The 20900-nt window shown below is 35.7% G+C and overlaps 1 protein-coding gene across 2 annotated transcripts in view; it reads right to left on the bottom strand.

Annotated features, from left to right (window-relative positions):
• LOC145243452 (rabenosyn-5-like) overlaps nucleotides 1-13954 on the bottom strand; it is a 64730-nt gene extending 50776 nt beyond the window's left edge. The window contains exon 1 of one of the 2 annotated variants that reach the window (XM_080106341.1): nucleotides 12816-13954. The gene's annotated coding sequence lies outside the window, so the exon portion shown is untranslated. Of the gene's footprint in view, nucleotides 1-10406; nucleotides 10745-12815 lie in introns of those variants that run through there. The other variant, XM_080106342.1, reaches the window with a different exon arrangement.
• Nucleotides 13955-20900: the final 6946 nt, after the last annotated feature.

Genomic DNA, 20900 nt, shown 5'->3' on the forward strand with positions numbered 1-20900 from the left:
TCACTGGCACAGTCCTCTAATTCTTTTGGTCCAAGTTCACACCATTGTAGATTGGTGAAAAATAATTGTAACTTTTCTTCCAATTTCGGATTTTGTAATCATGCTCATATTCTTTTATTTTATTTTCAAGTTGATAACTTCTTTTTCTTCTGATGAGTTAAGGGCGGAATAAATTCAAAAATTGACATAATTACATGAATAATTCTGCGCATGGAACAGATGCTGTCAGGAATTGTGCATCTCAATGTACTTAAAGAAATAAAAGGTAAGATGGTAAACATCTTGAAATTTGGAAATATAGACTTTTATCATTTATATATGCCCTGTAGTTACATTGAGCTTCATATATATATATATATATATATATATATATACATACATACACACACAAAGTTCTTTTTTTCTTTAAACTTTTATTTTTGCTCTACTATGCATGGAGACGTTATTTTATAAGGATACTAGATGCATCTGGAGTTGCCCCGTATTAAATATGTTAAATTCCTTATATATATATATATATATATATATATATATATATATGAAGAAAATTGAAAGAAACCGAGACGTGCATGTGAGTATTTTTTTTTCTAAACAGTTTACTTCTTGTAAGTAAAAAAAAAAAAGAAAATACTTGAACTGACACTGAAACCAAAACCTAATTCAGTGAGTAAAATACGATAACCATTAGGCCATTATTCTACAAGGGGGTAAACGATCTTTAAAAAGTGTTTTCAAACCCACTTATTCTTAACATAACCTGAATGATTCGTGCATGCACAGCTGTAAAACAGTTGACAAACAGATAAAAATCCAATCGCCTCCTCCCCAAGTATCAATTTTTCAATTTTGATCCCTTTACCAGCTCTTTTTTTTCCGGATGAAAACCCATTAAAAAGTTTTCTACATGTCTGAATACCCTATAAACCAAATTTCAAATATGTAAATCAAAAATTCATTGAGTATATAGGTTGAGAAGTGTTCTCAAACAAACACACATTCTCACTTATAGCTATTATAGATTAGTACAAACACTAGAGAAGCATATTTTTTTTTTTTTAAATCATTTATGACAACGGGTTTACACTATTTTATACATATTGAAAAAAAGGAATGTATATCATTATGGTTGACTATATTTTATTACGTATCATATTTTTAACATAAGCTTTATTATATTTTATTATATCAATCTGTGGTTCCCCTGTAAATCATTCACAGCAAAAACTCGTCTAGCTACAACCACTGTAAATAATTTTCCTTTTCTTCCTCTGCATTTTAAAACTAAATCAGACTTCCATGAACAAAGTTTTTTTTTCCAAGAGCCACCCATTTGTAGAGCACAATACGATGTGACTGCTCTCCAGCTGACTACAATGTGTTCACTTTCCAAGTCTAATGTTGACAAATTCTTCTCGTGCTGTCCTCTTAAATAATCCAATTCTACCCAGCTCTTAAGATGTCTCCCCCATCAACTCGACAAACACACTAACGCTTATCCTTGAGTGCCCTTTGTGCCTTGATAAGTGGTGGCTCATTCATTCATTCCAGTGGTGTTCTGCCTGGAACAAGCATTGACGGCTTTGGTTCTCCATCTATCACTCTCCCTCAAGCTATTCATGAATTCATTGTTGCTCATCAATTTTTTATATTGCCCAGGTGTTAAGACTGTCAACGTATGTTTCTCGCCGTCGTCCTCTGCTTCTTCTACCCACGATCTTTCCCTGTCAAACTAATCTGTTCTATTTCGCTTTTTCTGTAGACATAGCTCATGAATCTTCTTTGTCTTTTTCACACCGTTATCATTAGAGACCTTTTCTGTGTTTGTCATTTCTAATACCTCTTTATTTGTTTTCTTTTCTGTCCAGAATATCTTCAAAATTCTCCTCAAGAACCAAGTTTCAATTGCCTCTAGTCTCTTTCTCGTGCTGTTAGTGGCTGTCCAGCACTCCCAATCGTATTATAGAACAGACCATACATATGTTCGGAGTATTCTGAATTTGGTGTCTATTTTAAGGTTTCCGTTATCTCATGTTTGGAGCTCATTATTACAGCAAAAATGAATAAAGTTGATCATCTATTATATAAAATGACTGTGTGTATGTGCGTTTGCATTGTCTAGACGAAAGTAAAAAACTAAAAACCAAGGACCCATAAAGTTGATATATTTTTTTATCAATATTGCCGGGATGAATAATATCTAAAATTAAGAAAAACACAATTCATTCTTTGGGGGTCAACTAGGATAGGTTTCTTCGAAAGGGGGGGGGAGGGATTTTCGCCATTTTATTTACTAATTTGAAAAGAAAATTCAAACTCATTCCTCGATGAATCTATTATATAAAACAGATTTGTATGTGTGTATATGTGTGAGAGGGGGACCAACTGGACAGAGAAGGGGGGGGGAGAAGAAAATGAGAAACAAAGACGGATAGAAAGAGATGGAGGTTTTAATAAAAGTATTAAACACTTTTACCCAGGCATATCAGGTAGCCCTGCTAGTAATCTATAATATAAATCTCACCTCTCTGTTTAAATGTATGTATGTATGTGTCTGCCTGGCTAAAACTTTCAACAGAGAGGATGAATTTTCATGAGATCGGTATCATTTTGTAGCTTGACCTTTCGGACGACAAATAGAGAAAAATTGGCTAAAAACATTCATTCCTTCACACTCAACTGGGCACTTTTCTACAGGGAGGGGTCGTTTTTTTTTCGCCGATATTTTCGAAAGTCATCCTCTCTTTTCGGTTAAGTAGCGTTAATCTAAACATTTATCACTTCTGGTTTGGCGATGGACGCAACAGCAAAGACATCACTTTTTTTTTTCACATTCTTTTCCTCCTTTGCGGTACAGGTTCAAGCCTGCCTGCTTTCTACCACTTTTTTTTTTTTTTTTTGCTCAACACACACCTCCAAACACTCGGGCAAGACCAGGTACCCGGGCTAGTAACTAATAGAAAAAAAAAACTTCTTACATGAAAGGCAAAATAGTTATTTGCAAGCTATGAAAATACAAAGGAAACTATATTTATCTTTATAATTAGGTAATACGGCCTTCTGGCAGTGATAAAAATGCTTGGAGTGACTATGTTATGACTGGATGCCCATTATTGACAAGTAATTTAATAGCAGGTCAGAAAGAAAGTGTTTTTCTTGTGAGACAGCCACTTAGGAGGATTACCAAGCAAAACTAAAATGTTTCCATTTTATCAAACGGTATTTAAGAAACTGGTGCATAATGATTGGGGACATGTAACCTTTTATGAAATAACATTTTTTTTTTTTTTTCAAAATCGGTCACGACGATATATGGTCAAGTTACAATTGGGCCTATTATAAATTATCCCTTCTCAAACTTGCATAACGTTGTGTTTGTAAACTTAACCTAACATATAAAGTGAGGTTAGTCTTATCTTACTGAATTTTTGAGATGAGGATAAATAATCTATACATCAATAGGAAAGCGTGTGTGCTATTTATGTTGTGTGTCACGCTTACATCCGAGTGTCTGTCGTTTAATTGTTATGGACTTCCATTTCTTGTAAATAATTTTACCAATAATTCTTCATGAGTTTTGGTTGCGGATAGCTGATGACACTTAAAGTTATCTATTCTTATAAATTTTACCAAGAATTCTTCACAAGTTCTGGTTTCAGTTATAGCAGAAGGATCTCCAGTTTATTTATATATATATGAGTTCATTTTATTTATATAGATATATATATATATATATATAAGTTTTGGTTTCGATTCAAGCTGATGCACTCAAGTCATATGGATATTTTTTTTTTTTTTTTTTTTAAATCGTAACTTTATAATATATAAAAACCAGTACTAGCGCACTTATTGATCCGTGCTGAAATAATATCGTTATTATTTAAAAAGCCATTCTTAACATGGGGAGGGGAGGGTGTTTTATAACTATTCTATACTTTAACCTTACAACTGAATAAAAAAACATAAAACTTTAATTAAATTTGGAAATACAATTTAAAAAATAGCATGGATCAGTAAATGCACTAGCACTTAAAAATCAATAGAACATTAACTATAATAATATAAAGGGAATCTGCAAGAATTAAAATATCATATTTAAGCATACTTTATGATCAGGCTACACCGAGGGTTCCTGCTAACTTAGATAAATACTTTTGCAGTTTTAACAAAAGAGCTACAATAATATCAGAGCGTCTATTTACCCTGAACATCTATAGAATACCAACATCAACATATTACATATGAAGGAGCTTCCTGTGGAATTTCCACAGGTCCTGCTAGTTTGTATAATTCGAACTACTGTTCTCATCTCTAATGTTAATACACAGAACATTTCAGTCAACGGAATATCAAATATTCTTCAGATGTGTCTTGTTGAACTTGGGAGTCTTTCTGTTGAACTCGGGAATCTTTCTGTTGATTCTACATAGAATTTAAAATAGAACCCTTTAATTAATCCATGGGAATAGCATGTTCTCATTCACAATTCTTAGTATAGCCTGCACTGAGGATTAAACCTTCAGCCTCCAGAAGAGTTTCACTTAAAACTGAATTTAACTAAATACTTTATCACACTATGGACCCAAGATGAGAATAGGCGTCTGAATAATACAAATAACAAATAAAACTAGTCGGTTTCTCAAAACTTTGTGGCTAATAGTTTTCCTCCTACAAAATCAATATTTGATTCCAAGTCACCATTTTATTTTTGAAAAACATTTATAAAAAAAAAAAAAAAAAAAGAAAATATATATATATATATATATATATTTTGATTTAATTTTTTTCAAAATATAATTTGTCATAAAAGATTTTTAAAAGAACCCATTTTTCAATGATGTCCTAGATAGCAGCAGACTTTTGCTTGAAAAAAAAAAAAAAAACCCAAAAAACAAAAAAAACAAAAAAAAACAAAAACATGTACATCAAATCTGTTGCCAAGGTCACTGGAAAATGGTGGGATCCTTCTACTGCTCCATTAGATATTTCACTGCTGATGCAATTCTCTACATATATAAAAGCCAGATACGTCCAAGGATGGACTACTGTTGCCACATCTGGGCAGGAGCTGCTAGAAAGATCTTATCCTGCCTTGACAGAGTTCAAAATAGACTTCATAGTCTAGTGGGGAATGCCCTTTTCTCTTCCCTGCAACCTCTTTCTCACAGAAGAAACATTGAGAGCCTGTCTCTGCTTTATCGTTATTTACAAGGCAAGTGCTCATCTGAGTTCCAACCTATGGTTCCTTCTTGCCTGACTTTTACGAAAAACACTCGTCCAGATGAAACCATTATCAACAATTTCCCCTATTCTTTATCGGTGCCTAAACATAGATTCCATGAACAAAGCTTCTTTCTTAGAACTGTGTACACCTGGGGAAGTCTCTTCCATTTGCCTGCTTTCCAGCTGACTACAATTTGGTCGTCTTCAAGTCCAATGTAAACAAATTCTTGTTGAACTGTCCGCTTAAGTAATCTAATTTACCAAATTTCCACTATTAACGATTACTACGATATTATCCCATGATTACTGTACACTCATTAACCCTTATCCTCGAGTGGCATCTGGGTCTTGATGAGTGATGACTCCTATGTAAAAAAAAAAAGAAAAAAAAAAAAAGAATCTTTATGTCCTTTTCACTTCCTTTCTCGCCTTTCTTTAAAGAGAGCGAGAGAGGAAGTTTGCTTTATGCATTTAATTAATAGCATTCTGAATGCACTATGTGTGTTTGCTGCACAGGCCATGATTGTTTGCTTGCTGTGCTGGTTAAAAGTGATTGCTCAATCCTGACACATGTCGCAATGTCAATATGGTCTTAGTGTTGCAACAGAATTCTCCCTCCAAATAAAATAGCAACTCTCATTTAAAGCAATCCAGTTTCATTTTTTGGAAGTTATAATGATGCTCATTTTCTTCTTTCGAATAGCAGACTTGCAAATGATAAATTTTAACCTGAACAAATCAAATCACAAATCTTATAACCCAAGAGTTCATCTCTCTCTGCAAAACGCATCAACCGAACTGACTAGAGAGCCAAACTCTTCTCTGCCCATCTACTGGAATATATATACATTTCTGGGACAACACCAAAAAGGACTACTTGAGATAACAGCCAGTCAGCATCTATTTGAAAATGCCAATCTGCTGCCAATCTAATAGCATAAAAATCTATTTGAAAATGCCAATCTGCTGCCAATCTAATAGCATAAAAATCTATTTGAAAATGCCAATCTGCTGCCAATCTAATAGCATAAAAATCTATTTGAAAATGCCAATCTGCTGCCAATCTAATAGCATAAAAATCTATTTGAAAATGCCAATCTGCTGCCAATCTAATAGCATAAAAATCTATTTGAAAATGCCAATCTACTGCCAATCTAATAGCATAAAAATCTATTTGAAAATGCCAATCTACTGCCAATCTAATAGCATAAAAATCTATTTGAAAATGCCAATCTGCTGCCAATCTAATAGCATAAAAATCTATTTGAAAATACCAATCTGCTGCCAATCTAATAGCATAAAAATCTATTTGAAAATGCCAATCTGCTGCCAATCTAATAGCATAAAAATCTATTTGAAAATGCCAATCTGCTGCCAATCTAATAGCATAAAAATCTATTTGAAAATGCCAATCTACTGCCAATCTAATAGCATAAAAATCTATTTGAAAATGCCAATCTGCTGCCAATCTAATAGCATAAAAATCTACAATCTAGGAAGTCCTATATCTATTCATTATTCTTGACTAAAAAAAAATACGTGATAACTCAGGAATAGAACCTTATATTTCAAGTAACATTACTTTTTCAGGGGCTTCATCTCTCAGCATGAACCCCTATTTATAAAGAGATGCTAACCTTTCCTTCCGAATAGAAATCAAATCCTGAATGAACAAAACTCCAGATCAAACATGTTTCCAGTTTCTTGTCTGGTTTCTCTCCCCTTAGTTGAATGTTTCTCACTCACAGCAAGTTTGTCACTTGCATGCACTGCAATATATGGCGTAATCACATTGACACGTTGTTAGATCACTTAAGTTAAGCAACAATGAGCCTGGTCAGTACCAGATGGGTGACCATTCGGAAATACCAGTTGCTGTATGTAGGACGACGTAGACATCTCTCTGCAAGAACCAGAAAAACCTAATGTTTTCATCTGCCCTGACCAGGATATATAAGAGACTAGAGACCACTTGTGAATTTAATATTCCACTTAGAGTGAGTGTCACTTTGGTATGGTACTGCCACCAAATGCATTTTACAGTGTCACCATATCATAATTGCCATATGAGTGACTTGATTAACACACCATTTGTAGAGACAGTGTGGGAGTTTGAACCTCAACCAGGACATATTTATTTTTACTTTGATTTTTGTTCCAAAATGAACTCAAACATTTCAAATTACAATCTCAAGCAGACTGCTTAGTTTTACTTGTATTTATTTCTGTAATCTATGTAATTCATGGAGGTTACAACCCCCGGATCTCTAACAACCATATCTACTATCCCTATCACTCATAACACTGAGGATAACTTTATAATATTAGTCAAATTGTTTAGTTTTACTTTAATTTTTTTTCTTCTGTAATCCACGTAATTCAAATAACTTAGAATAACAGACGACGTTAAGTATTTTTGCTAGTCTAAAATAAATTGATGTTTTAATTACATGTTTTGCTAGACTTTATGAACTCCAATTTATAAAACCTCGGAATTATAAGGTCATCTTCTGAAAACCTATATCATTACAGTAGATTGGATCTGCTAACAACTTTTAGGGCATAAGAACTTGAAATTTTGTAAGGTGATGATTTTCATAAATACTTAACAGAAAAAAAAAAAGAGTGAAAAATCAAAAAAAATAAATAAAAATAAAATAAATAAATAAATAAAATAGCCAACAAATAACTGTTACCCAAAGCGAAACATGTTCCTTTTTTACTTACTATTTTGCTTTAAAAGTATTTTAAAGCGCTTTCATTTACATTTTTTATTGTTGCCTTCCAAGTCTTACAAACCTGATGAATTCAACATGGTGCAGGATTTTACTCAGTGTCAAACTTTGATAATCGCCTAAAAATCGAAAATGCATGAAACACTATTGCCACATCTGGGATGGTGTATCTACCACTAGTCTTCCCCTCAGACAGGGTTAAAAAAAAAGTTTCAAATCTAATTCATCCCACACTATCAATCAAGTTCCAACTTTTGTCCTATCACTGCAGTGTTGCATCCCTGTTTTTTTGCAAGTACTTTAATTGAATATGCTCTGATGAACCCATAACACTTGTGTCCCTTTGACGTAAATACTCACAAGGAACCCAACAAGCAGCAAAATTCAACCTCTTCACTGTAAAAGGTACCTAGATGCCAGAAAGCCTTCTTCCCTCAGATTGTAAAACTTTGGAATTCCCTCCGTTTCATGCTTCCCTGACTGTACTAAGATGCAGAAATTTTAATGTAATGTGAACAGCCATCTCACTGCTCAACTTCCCGTAGTCCCCTGTTAGGCATAATCCCAAATAGTAGCCCCTTATGTTCATGTGGCATTACGCCTTGAAAGGGTAAAAAAAAAAAATAGCAGCTGTATTTGAGTTTAAGCTAAAATTTTTGAGTTGTTAAACATACAACATTGATGCTTCACATCGAGTAAAATCCTGTACTATGCTGAATTTGTTGGGTTTACAAGACTCGGAAAGCAATGGTAAAAAATATACATAAAAAGAAATTGATTAGTTTCTTTGAAAAAAAAAAAAAAGGTGGGGGGTTTAAAGATGAAGATTTGTTAAAAAAGCTGACCACTTGAGATCTCACAGAAGTTATGTCCACTCAGGATAGACACTTTTTTTTTATGTCCCACTCATAAATCTTGAGTAGTTGCAATTGATATATGCATATATTTGGAAAAAAATAGCTGACAAATATACCTAGTGAACAAAGTGCAAAAGAAATCTAACCAAGGGATGATTAGAACCCCCCCCCCAAAAAAAAAAAAAAGCAATCGTAATTTTTGGAATAATATTTTCATTTCATAACGGTTACGTAAAGATTTTGTCTGTATTTTTTTTTTAATTAGGTTGAATTCTGGATAAGCTCCAAAATGGCCGACTTGTTTACTACTATACGTGGCACTTAAAAATTTGAAAATAATTTCCAAACATTTTAACTGACGAATAGAAAATCATTTCCAGTTTTGATACTAGTGCAGTCAGTGAGTGCACTTATTGATCCGTGCTGAAATAATAACGTTATTATTTAAAAAGCCATTCTTAACATGGGGAAGGGAGGGTTTTTTGTACCTAATCTTTAACCTTACAACTGAATTAAAAAAAACAAAAAAACTTTGATTAAACTTGGAAATACGATTAAAAAATAGCGCGGATCAGTCAGTGCATTACTAATACACTGCATTAGCAACCCCAGTTTTAATTAAAGTTTAAAGGCAGACGTTAATTATTGTGACTGTGCTCCTAAGAAAATATGCGCGCTGTCGTATTTTAAAGAATATATATAAGTGTAATGTGTAATCAAATACGCCATGCATGCAATGCACAAAGAAACACACACACACACGCAGTCACGCACATATATATATATGTGTGTGTGTGTGTGTGTGTGTTTTTGTGCATTGCATGCATGGCGTATTTGATTACACATTACACATATATATTCTTTAAAATACGACAGCGCGCATATTTTCTTATATATATATATGTGTGTGTGTGTGTGTAAAACATTTATATTCATTTAATTTAAATACTATTTATTATCCTAATTATGAATGAAAAACAAAACATTAAGAAACAGCTGTTCCTGCTTCTGAAGGGAAATATCACTCAAACTATTTACTAAATGTGAGAACAATACAATAATAATTAAATTTAAGCTGCTTGTTGAGATAGCGTAGACAAAACGACATATTTAAAAAAAATTGATTCAAGCAAAAACAATATTACGTACTTAATTGTAATGTCGAAAATAGTAATACGTCCAAAAATAAATTAATCGAATAGAATTGCTATTGTGTTTATAGTAAAAAAAAAAGTCTAAAATCTATCACTACAAGGCTAAAATGTTGGTTACCATTATAATGTAATCTAAAATTTGCGTTCCAAGTTATGTCCCCTATATATGAACTCTTCGTCGTTTATGACATCTGCGAAAAATATGATTTTACCCAATTTTTCGTAAAAATTACTTTTAACTATAAATAACTAACTCTATACATTTTCAGAATTTTGGAATATATTCGACATGACAATTAAGTACGTAATAATGTTTTTGCGTAAAACATTTTTTAAATGTACCTGTCGACTATCTTAAGCACCAAACCTGTCAAAATCCTATTTAAAATAAATAAATAAATAAATAAAAGTGAAACGAAATAAAAAAAAGTTATCTTTACGTTTACTGCTTCCACTTCACTTCCGTTTGCCAATTCGTTTTTAATCAAATTTTACGATAGATTTTGTTTATTGTTAAGTGAAAGGGTAAATTTTTACGACGTGCCCCTGCCCCAGTGTATTATAAACATCTCAACCTCCCCATGTTAAGAACGGCTTTCGGAATACCCCCCCCCCAAAAAAAAAAAAACATCGAAAGCCGTTCTTCACATGGGGTGGTTGGCGGTTGAGTATGTTTACACACTAAGCTGGGGCATGTCGTAAAAAATACCGGTGAAAGTACAGAATACGTAAAGGAAGCCCCCTTCCTATGTTATGAAAGGCTTTTCAGTGCTTGTTTACATTGGTGCAAAAGAAACGCATTCCAGGTGAAAACATTACATACATGTCATGACGAAATTAGCATGAACAAGCATTTACTATTCTAAATATTATTTAGAAAATACATTCTTAACATGAGAAGAGACAACCGGAAGTGAAGTGGAAGCAGTAACCGTGAAAACAATCCAGTTTTTCATTCGTATACTCTAATAATGTCGTCTGTCGTTTTACATTTTGTTTTTGGATTCAAATTGTAAACAGCTTCGGCGATTTCCGGTATGACCCTCTCTTTTTATTTGGCGCGGCACCAGTTTATGGTGACGAAGAAAAAAAAAAAAAAAAAAAAAACAAGTTGGATGGCGAGGACCAACTTGCAATTATGAAATTATTCAGTTTGAGTTTTCATCATTCCAAGTGGTGTTTCTTTGTGTTTTACCTTTTTAGTAGTTACTGTATTCCCGGCTAGCGCCCACGGGATCATATGTATTAATCTCCGCACTCAAGGGTTTTTTCCTTAATATTTCAGCCGTTTTCGTTATTGTTATCCGTTCTATCTTCTCGGGTATCCCGTTTGATTTCAATCTCGTCTATTCTTTTTTCAAACATTTTTGGTATTGTTCCTAGTGCCCACCCCCACTGGCTGCTGCGGCTGCGCCTATTATTATTGGTGTTATTGTATTGTTTTACTTCTGGTCTTTTTATTTACTGTCCTAAAATTCTCTTTTTTTTAGGCAGTTAATTTTAACTTTTATTCGACATTTTTCTCTTTATTTTGCCAATTTTTCATTGTCGACTAGTCTTGTTTATTTGACGTCTACATTTTAGCTTTTCGGAAAAATCTGTTAGTGCTTCTACAGAACAACAGGAGTACAGGACGCCTATGCGAATGTTTCGATCAGACCTTACCTTCACTGGATGAGCGGGAGGGGGACTGGGACTCTGGGGAGGCTTATTGCCACCCATACCCCAGCGAAAACCAATGGTCGCTACCAATGAGAAATCAATGGCAGACGACTGTTGCGATAACGCAAATTAATTTGCAAAGGTTGTCGAAAGAGGTGGAGAGACCAGAGTACTAGAAATCTGGGGACATTTGTAGTCATTCAGACTCCAGAGAATACTTCAGGCTATTTTCAAAGAGAATTCTCAGATTATGGCCTGTGTGAAAGAAAGCTCCTAGTGAATATTATGATTATTATCATATACACAATTAAAAAAAAAAAAAAAAAAAAAAAAAAGTAAAACAGTGAGGTGAGGTACAAAGTAAAAACATCAAAGTCCAGTTCAAGCATGATACCGTTTCATTAAACAAAAAGTTGGAGGGGGGGGTTAAGTTTTACTCTCACTTTTATCGTCGGGGATCAGTTTTTAATTATAGCGTTCTACTAAATTGAACAGGTACTTTGTGACCATCATCACCATATTGTCGCAATATTTTTCTCGGTGATGGTCACAAAGTACGTGTTCAATTTAGTAGAACGTTATAATTGAAAACTGATCCCCGATGATAAAAGTCATAAAATCATTTTCGGTGCTAATGCAGAGAGTGGGTCCGCCGCGTTATTTTTTAAATCGTATTTCCACGTTTAATTTAAGGTGTGTTTTTTTTTTTTGTTTGTTTGTTTTTTAATTCAATTGTAAGGTTAAAGTACAGAATAGGTACAAAACACCCTCCCCTCCCCATGTTAAGAATGGCTTTTTAAATAATAATGTTATTATTTCAGCACGGATCAATCTCTGCATGCGTACCAAAATTTTTTTAAAGTGTAAATTGTGAAATTTAGAGACGGAAGAGGGGTCAATTTCCTAAACGTCCGCCAGAATTTTCTCTGAGCCTTTTTGCGTTAAACTTTTTACCACTAACCCTAAGTCCGAGTGTCTATCAGTTGCGGAGAAAGAATGTTTAGAAAAGCTATTCTTAACATGAGGGAGAGGATGTTTTGTAACTATTCTCTACTTTCACCTAAAAAAAAAAAAAAAAAAAAAAAAAATCCCTCGTTTCACGATTTAATCTCTTTTGCTGTATCTGTCGCCTTTCTTAGTACAAGCAAAAAAATTCAATACGATTTTAATAAAATTTAATTACCTACCTGCTTCTTAAAATTCTGTAGAAGTAATACATATGTTGGATGTATTCCGCTTTTTTTCTTTTTTTAAATGAAGGTTTCTCAAGCCAAAGTATTTCTTTAACAATATATTTTTGTTGTTGTTGTCACCAGTATTTTTTTTTTTTAATTTATAAAAAGTATCTCCTTATGATTTGAACCCTGTTACAAAAAGTTTTTCTCCGAGAGATCTATTACTTATGGCAAGTGAACTACAGAAACGTTTGTATTTCATTGTAAAGGAATTCGTCAGGCCAACAGCAACATTTGAAATTCTATTAAATATACATATTTATATATGCGTATGTTGAATATTTAAGGTCTTACCTTACCCTTCGACACTTTTCTGTTTTGACGTTTGTTTGTTTGTTGTTTTTTTTGTAAACAAAATAATGAATTTTTTTTCTTCGTCCCCTTTTTTAACTCACGAGTTCAGTTTAAATAAATGTTATTTACTTATATACATAGAAGTAGTTCATTTGAAGTAATTATTTTTAGTAATAATAATAATTAACACTGTCGCCGTCTGTGTTTACTACTATTTTTAATTTTAAGTGTAGCAATTTGTAAGGAATGGTTGCTTTTAGGTTGGCGTGGTTTGAAGGGGTTGCAATTTTAAATAAAAATCAAAAAGGAAAAACAGCTTCTGAATCGAAATTTTTTTTTTTTCTTTTTTTTTTTTAAATGACGATTGGGGTGGATATATTTTTTCTTTGTAATGTATAAATTGAAAATCTACAATTTAAGAATCCAGGATTTTTCACATAAATCCGTAGTTGCAAACATTTTTCCCCCCTTCTGTGTCTTTTTAAAAGTCTCCACGAAAACCGTAATGTTTGGGGGTGTCACCCTCGTTTTGTTGTAATGCCAGCTTCTATGATGAAGAAAGAGTCGACAACACCACAATATAATATGGTCACTTATCTCTCTCTATATATGTTTTTAACTACTACTTTCTTCCGTCAGAAAAAGAAGAGATTACTAGACATCCAGGGACTACATGTCAAGCATTTACCCTTAAAAAAAAAAAAAAATGATTAGCCTTCATATCAAGTTTTCCAACTGATCAATTGCCTGCGAGGGTAAAATTAGATGTTCCTTGGTCGTTTTTCCCAGTTGCAGACGAGGAGAAAGAATTTTCGCACAGAAGAGCTCCACTAAAACAAGGGAGATCACTCCCGTTTCATTGTCACCAGAGAATAAATAAATAAAAAATGATCTACTCATGCTAGCAATTTTAGGCTTGCAGCTGAGGGTTTAGGTAGGTCTTATTCGGTTCTATGAGGTACACATTCCAGGCCTTGCCTCCTCCTCCTCTTCGGAGTAGAGTTAATTTATTGCTGTCTGAGGCGCCTCGACCAGGGAATCTCGATACGGCTGGCTAGACAATTAAAAAAACCAAAAAAACCAGAATGCTGCTTCTAAGTGCTTCTTCAGAAGGGCTCTGTTCTCCTCCCTTCTTACCTGCACTGTGTCAGAATGAGGTACGTTTAGTTCGATCCTATGAAGCTATCGTCCCTCTTCTAAAAGACGGATTGGTTAATTGTTGATAGACTGAGAAACTTCAAACGAGGAATGCTAACAGGGTCGATCAAGACCATTTTTGTATTCATCCAGTGTCCTCGTTTTGGGAAGGAGTTAGATTCCCTATATAAATTGATCTTTTATCTAAACTTGCTAGAGCGAGTGGAGACCAAATATACTCACTCATCATGTTGTTCCTATTTGCCTCCTCACAAGGGCAAAATTAGACACAAGGTTAATTATTATTTGAGGAGTATCTAGCTCCTAAAGGAGCAGCATTCCGGTCTCTTAAAAATTTCCGAGTTTGACATTGTGGGGAAAACTGTAACTTACCTGAATAGCACGAGTTTCGGGCTTTTTTTCCCTCTAAGAAAAAAAGTTAAAATGCTGACGTCGCATTTATATGCATGACGGTCATGCAAATTTACGTGTGAGATATGTAAATTAGAGGTGAGGGAGTTTGTCGAACGGGTATGAAAGAGGAAGGGAAAGAAACCACTGGCGAATGGGAAGACATCGTGTTTGGAGAACGTGTGTCGAAACTATTGAAACTAAATCAGAAAAGACAGAACAACAAATTTGACTTGGTTCAAATACTGTAGAAGCTATTTCGGCCTTTTATATCACCTTTCGGCCATGGAAACTGAGATGTTTGATGTCCGGTTGATTCTTGAATTTAGTGGTGCTGCCGCTGATATGCCTATTATCGAGTGGATTGAAAATGTGGAGCTTGTGTGTGAGCTTTACACCATGAAAAATGTTGAGCGCGTTCTGCCATTGAGATTGTGAGGTGGAGCCCTGTCCATATACAGGCAACTTAGTATGGAGCAGAAAGCAGATACAGAACATATCAAGCAAGCTCTTATAACTGCGTATTCTACTGATGCATTTAATGCATATGACCAGTTTGTCACTCAACAACTTCATCCTAACGAGACGGTAGACGAGTTTGTTACTGAGCTGCGACGCCTAGCCCGGTTGGTTGGGGGACCATTGTCCGAATGTTGGCTAACATGTGCATTCGTGTCTTGACTACTGCAACATGTTAAACATGTATTACGTGCCTCATCCAGGATGGAAACAATGAGTGTGGAACAACTGCTGACCCGAACAAGAGTTATCATGATTGACCATGGTGGCCCTGCAGAATTGGCTGCTGCTATGTCTACCAGACAATCACCTACAGAATCAAATGTGCACTGTGACGATGAAAAATTTGTTTGCTACAGATGTAGTGGTCCCAACCATTTAGCGAGGGACTGCTTACAGAATTGCCAAAAGAGGTTGAACAGTAAGGTGTGCAAAGTCCATCGTGAGATACGTTGCTTCAGATGCAGTGGCCTTGGACATATATCATCACGGTGTCAGGGAAATGCCGAAGGGGGGGGAGGCAGCAGCATTGGTCTCCTCCCAGACAAACTAAACACTGAGACTCTTCCCTTCATGAAAGTACGTGTAGATGGGCAAGAGTGCATGGCGTTAATTGATTTCGGGCGTTCACAGACTTTAGTGAGTAAAGCTGTGTGTTGCTTTTGGAAGTGAAAGTCAGCAGGAGTACTGACAGCCGACGGAAGGACATTGAATTGCCAAGGATACGGCGGAGTAAAAGTAGAGGTTGGCCGAGTTCCTGCTGTCAACATTGAGGCCTTGGTTGTGGATAAACAGCTGTTGGGTTTTGATTTACTGCTGGGAATTGATGCCATCAGAAAATTCGGTGGAGTTCATTTCACAAAATCAGGTGAAGCACGTCTTGGAGGCTTAAATAAATGTGCTGCCATCTCTATCAACGAGCCAGACTTATGATTGCATTAATAAAGAATGGACTGCATCATGGAAATGGATAAATGGTTTCTCTCACAGTAAATTGAATAACAATGTGCAGGAATACACGATGCCTTGTCATGCCATGAGAAAGAAATTCAACGGTGGCAGCAGAATGGATGGCTGGTGTTATATTCAGAAGAAGAACTTGGCTCACTCAAAGGCCTAATTCCCTTAATGGTGGTCGTAATGGAACAGAAGCACAAAGTATTCCAGTTCTTAATTACCAGGAATTGAACGAATTGTGGATGCCTTCACTGCTAATGCAGAAGTGTGCACACAGAAACTAAGAGAGTGGTGGCAACAAGGTGTTAATGTGTCGCTTATGGATCTGCAGAATGCATATCTTCAAATCCATATTGACAAAGCATTATGGCCATTTCAAACAGTTATTTTCAGGGGCCAGCACTTTTGTCGCATGCAGTTGGGATTCGGGCTGAATGTGGCGCCACTTATTATGAAGTCTGTAAGAGATGCGATCATATCTCAGGACCATGCAATCAAAAATTCCACAACAGCATATGTGGATGATATTTTCATTAATGAATGTTCCTGCGTCATGCTTGCAACAACATTTTTTAGACTATGACTTGGTTTCCAAGGATCCGGTGCAACTGAAAGACGGAGCCAGAGTTCTGAGTTTGCAAATCTGGGAGAAACATGGCATATTGCAATGGAAACAAGGAAGTCCAATTCCAGGAATCCCCAATGAATTGACCCATCAACGCGTATTTTCTCTTTATGGGAAACTCATTGGTCATTTTCCTGTATGTAGATGGCTCCGGGTGGCAGTCGCATTTATCAAGTTCCTAGTAACTGCAGTATCGAAAGGCTGGGATGACAGAATCAAAAATTCATCTCTTTATCACATGTTGGCAGAAACTGTGAGCAAAGTATGAGAAGCGGACCCCATTAGTGGAGCCTGGTGCATGGACGGCAAAGAAGTTACAGTCTGGGTGGATGCAAGTTGCATAGCCACTGGAGGCGAATAGAACGGTCATTGAGAATGCATGTTGGCTATGTCCTACTAACGATGCCCAACACATCAATCTAGCTGAACTTGATGCAGCATTCAAAGGAGTCAATTTGGCCCTTCAGTGGAAGGCAACAGTGTTACACTTAATTACCAATTTGGTGTGCATGCACCAATGGATCTCTGACACTTTGACTGGGAAAGCATGTGTGAACATGAATGCAGCTGGTGAAATGCTCATCAGGCGACAGTTAGAAACTTTGAAATCACTGGCAAAAGAATATGAATTGCCCATCGATATAAAACTCATGAAGTCCTATCAGAATCACGCAGATAATCTCACCAGAGTGTCACACAGGTGGATGGATCTACTCAAGGAAGAGAGTTGGTTCTTGGGAGTTGCGCAGCAGTAAGACAACTGGATGGGAACCAGGTGGCTGATATCCATCATCAAAGTGGACATCCAAGAGTAAAACGAACTCTATATTTTGCCAGGAAGTGTCCAAAGAGACTGCTAAATCTGTCAGGAAAGCATGCGAAACATGTTAATCAATAGATCCAGCACCTGTGCGCTGGAAAAAAGGAAAAATTGGTGTAAAGAACAACTGGGACAGACTGGCAATGGACATAACCCACTACAATAGTGATACTTTTTTGACTATTATGGACTGTGGCCCCTCTAGATTTACAATCTGTGGCCACTGCATCGGACAGATATGACCACTGTAATCCGACAGTTGGAGAGTATTTTCCTTGATCGAGATCAATCAATGGAAATACTGATCGACAACGCTACTGCTTTTACCACTAAGGAGTTCCAGTCATTTGCAATAAATTGGGACATACATATGCGATTTCGATGTGTGTACTCACCAAGTGGAAATCGTATTATAGAGCAAAACCATAGAATCATTAAGACCATCGCAGCCAGAAAGAACTGTTCAATACTGGAGGTGGTCTACTGGCACAGCGTCACCCCAAAGGATAACGTTTCATCTTCTACTGCACCAGGGGACGTGCTACATAGATACCATGTACAAATCAAAGGTATCGAAGCTAAGCCACTGCCCAAACCAGAAGTGACTGGAGGGAAGTATGAAAAAAGAGACATCGTTTGGGTTAAAAATCCATGTGGCATGTGCACAACGAAATATAACACTGGTCGGGTTACTGAAGTGATCAGCATGCAGTCTGTGAAAGTTGATGGGTGCCTATGCATGTTAAAGACCTTTGACTAGTAACTCGGACCCACTTGTCAAGTGACAAAAGTAATTCTGAGGACAGTGATTCAGAGAACATGAGCGGCTAATCTATTTTAATTCAGATCTGCTTGAGAATGATGCTGATGCTAGCAACCTCCCAACTGATGATGAGATGTCTATTGAAAGCCCACCCACAGACGAGTGTACTCATGAAAATCAGGGCCATGTTATTCCTCTTCGAAGAAGTACACGACAGAAACGGATACTACCTCACTGCTCTGTGATCATGAGATCAAGGGGGAATGTGTGGAAAACCGTAACTTACCTGAAGAGCACAAGTTTCATGTTTTTTTTCTTCTAAGAAAAAAAAGTTAAAATGCCGTCGCATTTATATGTATGGTGGTCATGCAAATTTACATGTGAGATATGCAAATTAGAGGCGAGGGAGTTTGTTGAATGGGTATAAAAGAGGAAGAGAAAGGAACCGCCGGTGAGTGGGAAGACAGCGTGTTCGGAGAACGCGTATTGAAACAAAACTATTGAAACTAAATCAGAAAGACAAAACAACAAATTTGCCTCGGTTTAAATACTGTAGAGACAAGATACACCCGAAAGGGGCTAGAGCTTACATCAGTCGGAACGTTGTGAGAATAGCACTCAAGATGGAGACAGTAGTTCGAATAATCCAAATAATACAAAATAAACAAGGTGCTAGTAAAAATTCTGCATAAGGTAAAAAAAAAAAAGGTTTGATAATCCGTACTATATAGAGTTAATGTCCTGTTTGTAGGGAATGAAGAAGAATTTAAAGTTGGAGAAGGTTTTTATAAAGTCTAAGACATGTGCATACAAGTATTGTTTTTTTTCTAAACTGTTCACTTCTTGTAAGTACAAAAAAAAATGTTCGAGCTGAGATCGAAACCAGAACTTAAAGACAGTGAGTCAAGTACGATAACCATTAGACCAGCTTGCCATGATCTTTAAAGATTCTTGACATAAGGAAGCTTCACGCGTGTAGTCATGAAACATTTGACAAACAGATAAAAATCTGATGAACCCCCCGCCCCCCGCCCAGTATCAATTTTTTTAATTTGGACCACTTAGCAGCTCATTTTTTCCGGATGATTAAAAAGTTTTTCACATGTCTGAATAGCCTGTATACCAATTTTCAGGTCTTTAGATCAAAAATTCGTTGAGTATATAAATTGAGAAGTGTACCCCAACACATACACACACACACATTCTCACTTTTATAGATATATAGATATGTAGGTAAGTGTGTTTGAATTGTTATTGGAAATCAGTCCACATGCAGTAGGTAACCTTATTGATGCTGAGAGCAAGAGATGAGCAGCAGTTTTTAATTTATGTCACAAGAGAGAGATTTGGTAGTTGAACTCAGCAAAATAAGTTGATTACACAGTTTAAAGAGAAAGAAGCATGCTGAACACTCCCTTAAATAACCTTCAGGACCAGTGCTTTTCTCGCATGAGAGATTGTTTCTGATTGGGCAAATTTGAATCAAAATTAAATGTTTGCCCCAATCAATGCTCAGCTTTCACAGCAAGCAGATATTTCAAACATTGCTAATGGAGGCTGCTGCTGTTGTGGTTTGTCCTACTCGGTTTCGTTTTTTTTATTTTTTTTTTTTTATAATTTAAAATCTAGTTTCCCAATCCCATCCCAATGAGGTGACAGATCTTTCATTTGCTAGAGATGCAGGTCAGCTTTGAAGTCTTCAAAAGTGGTGTATGATTATGAGCATTCAGGCTTCCATCACCTTCTAACTTGCAAATCAACATACTTGCCACAGTAATGGGCAGAGTTGTCTTTTTACTAACTACGGGTTTTGCATTGTAAATAATTTCATGATTCATTCTATCTATAACATTTTTAATTCCCCAAAACCCTTGTGACATATTTTACAGTATCATTACTTTTGGTGACTAAAGAAGGATGTATGGCATAAATGTGGTATTTTGGTAATTGAAGAGTGAATGTAAAAAAATAGCAAGGTTAGATCGTTTGGATATAGTTTGTCATGACTCGCCTTTTCCCCTCCCCTTTTATGGCGTTGGGGCACATTGTTTTTAATAAAATTCTTGTAAAATGAAATATGTATGTTATAAAGCAAATACAACGCAAAGATTTTGTAAAACAAACATTTTTCAGATTTTTCCTTTTTTTTTTTTTTTTTTTTACAAAAGAATCACCACTTAACAAGGCCAGAAGGCCACTTGAGAATAAATGTTAATGAATGTACAGTAGTCAGTGGGAAAATATTGTAGTAATCGTTAGTAGTGGAAATTTGGTAAATTGGATTACTTAAACGGACGGCTCATCAAGAACTTATTCACGTTGAACATGAAGATGACCATATTGTAGTCAGTTGGAAAGCAGAAAGACGGAACAGAGTTCCACAGGCATGCAGTTCTAAGAAAGAAGCTTTGTTTATGGAACCTATGTTCAGGTTTAGGCACAGATGAAGAATGGGGGAAATTATTGATAGTGGAAACCATAACTGGACGAGTGTTTTTCATGAAAGTCCGG

The sequence above is a fragment of the Euprymna scolopes genome, chromosome 22, assembly GCF_053919585.1.
Source record: "Euprymna scolopes isolate OS-2025 chromosome 22, ASM5391958v1, whole genome shotgun sequence".
NCBI classification, from domain to species: Eukaryota; Metazoa; Mollusca; class Cephalopoda; order Sepiida; family Sepiolidae; genus Euprymna; species Euprymna scolopes.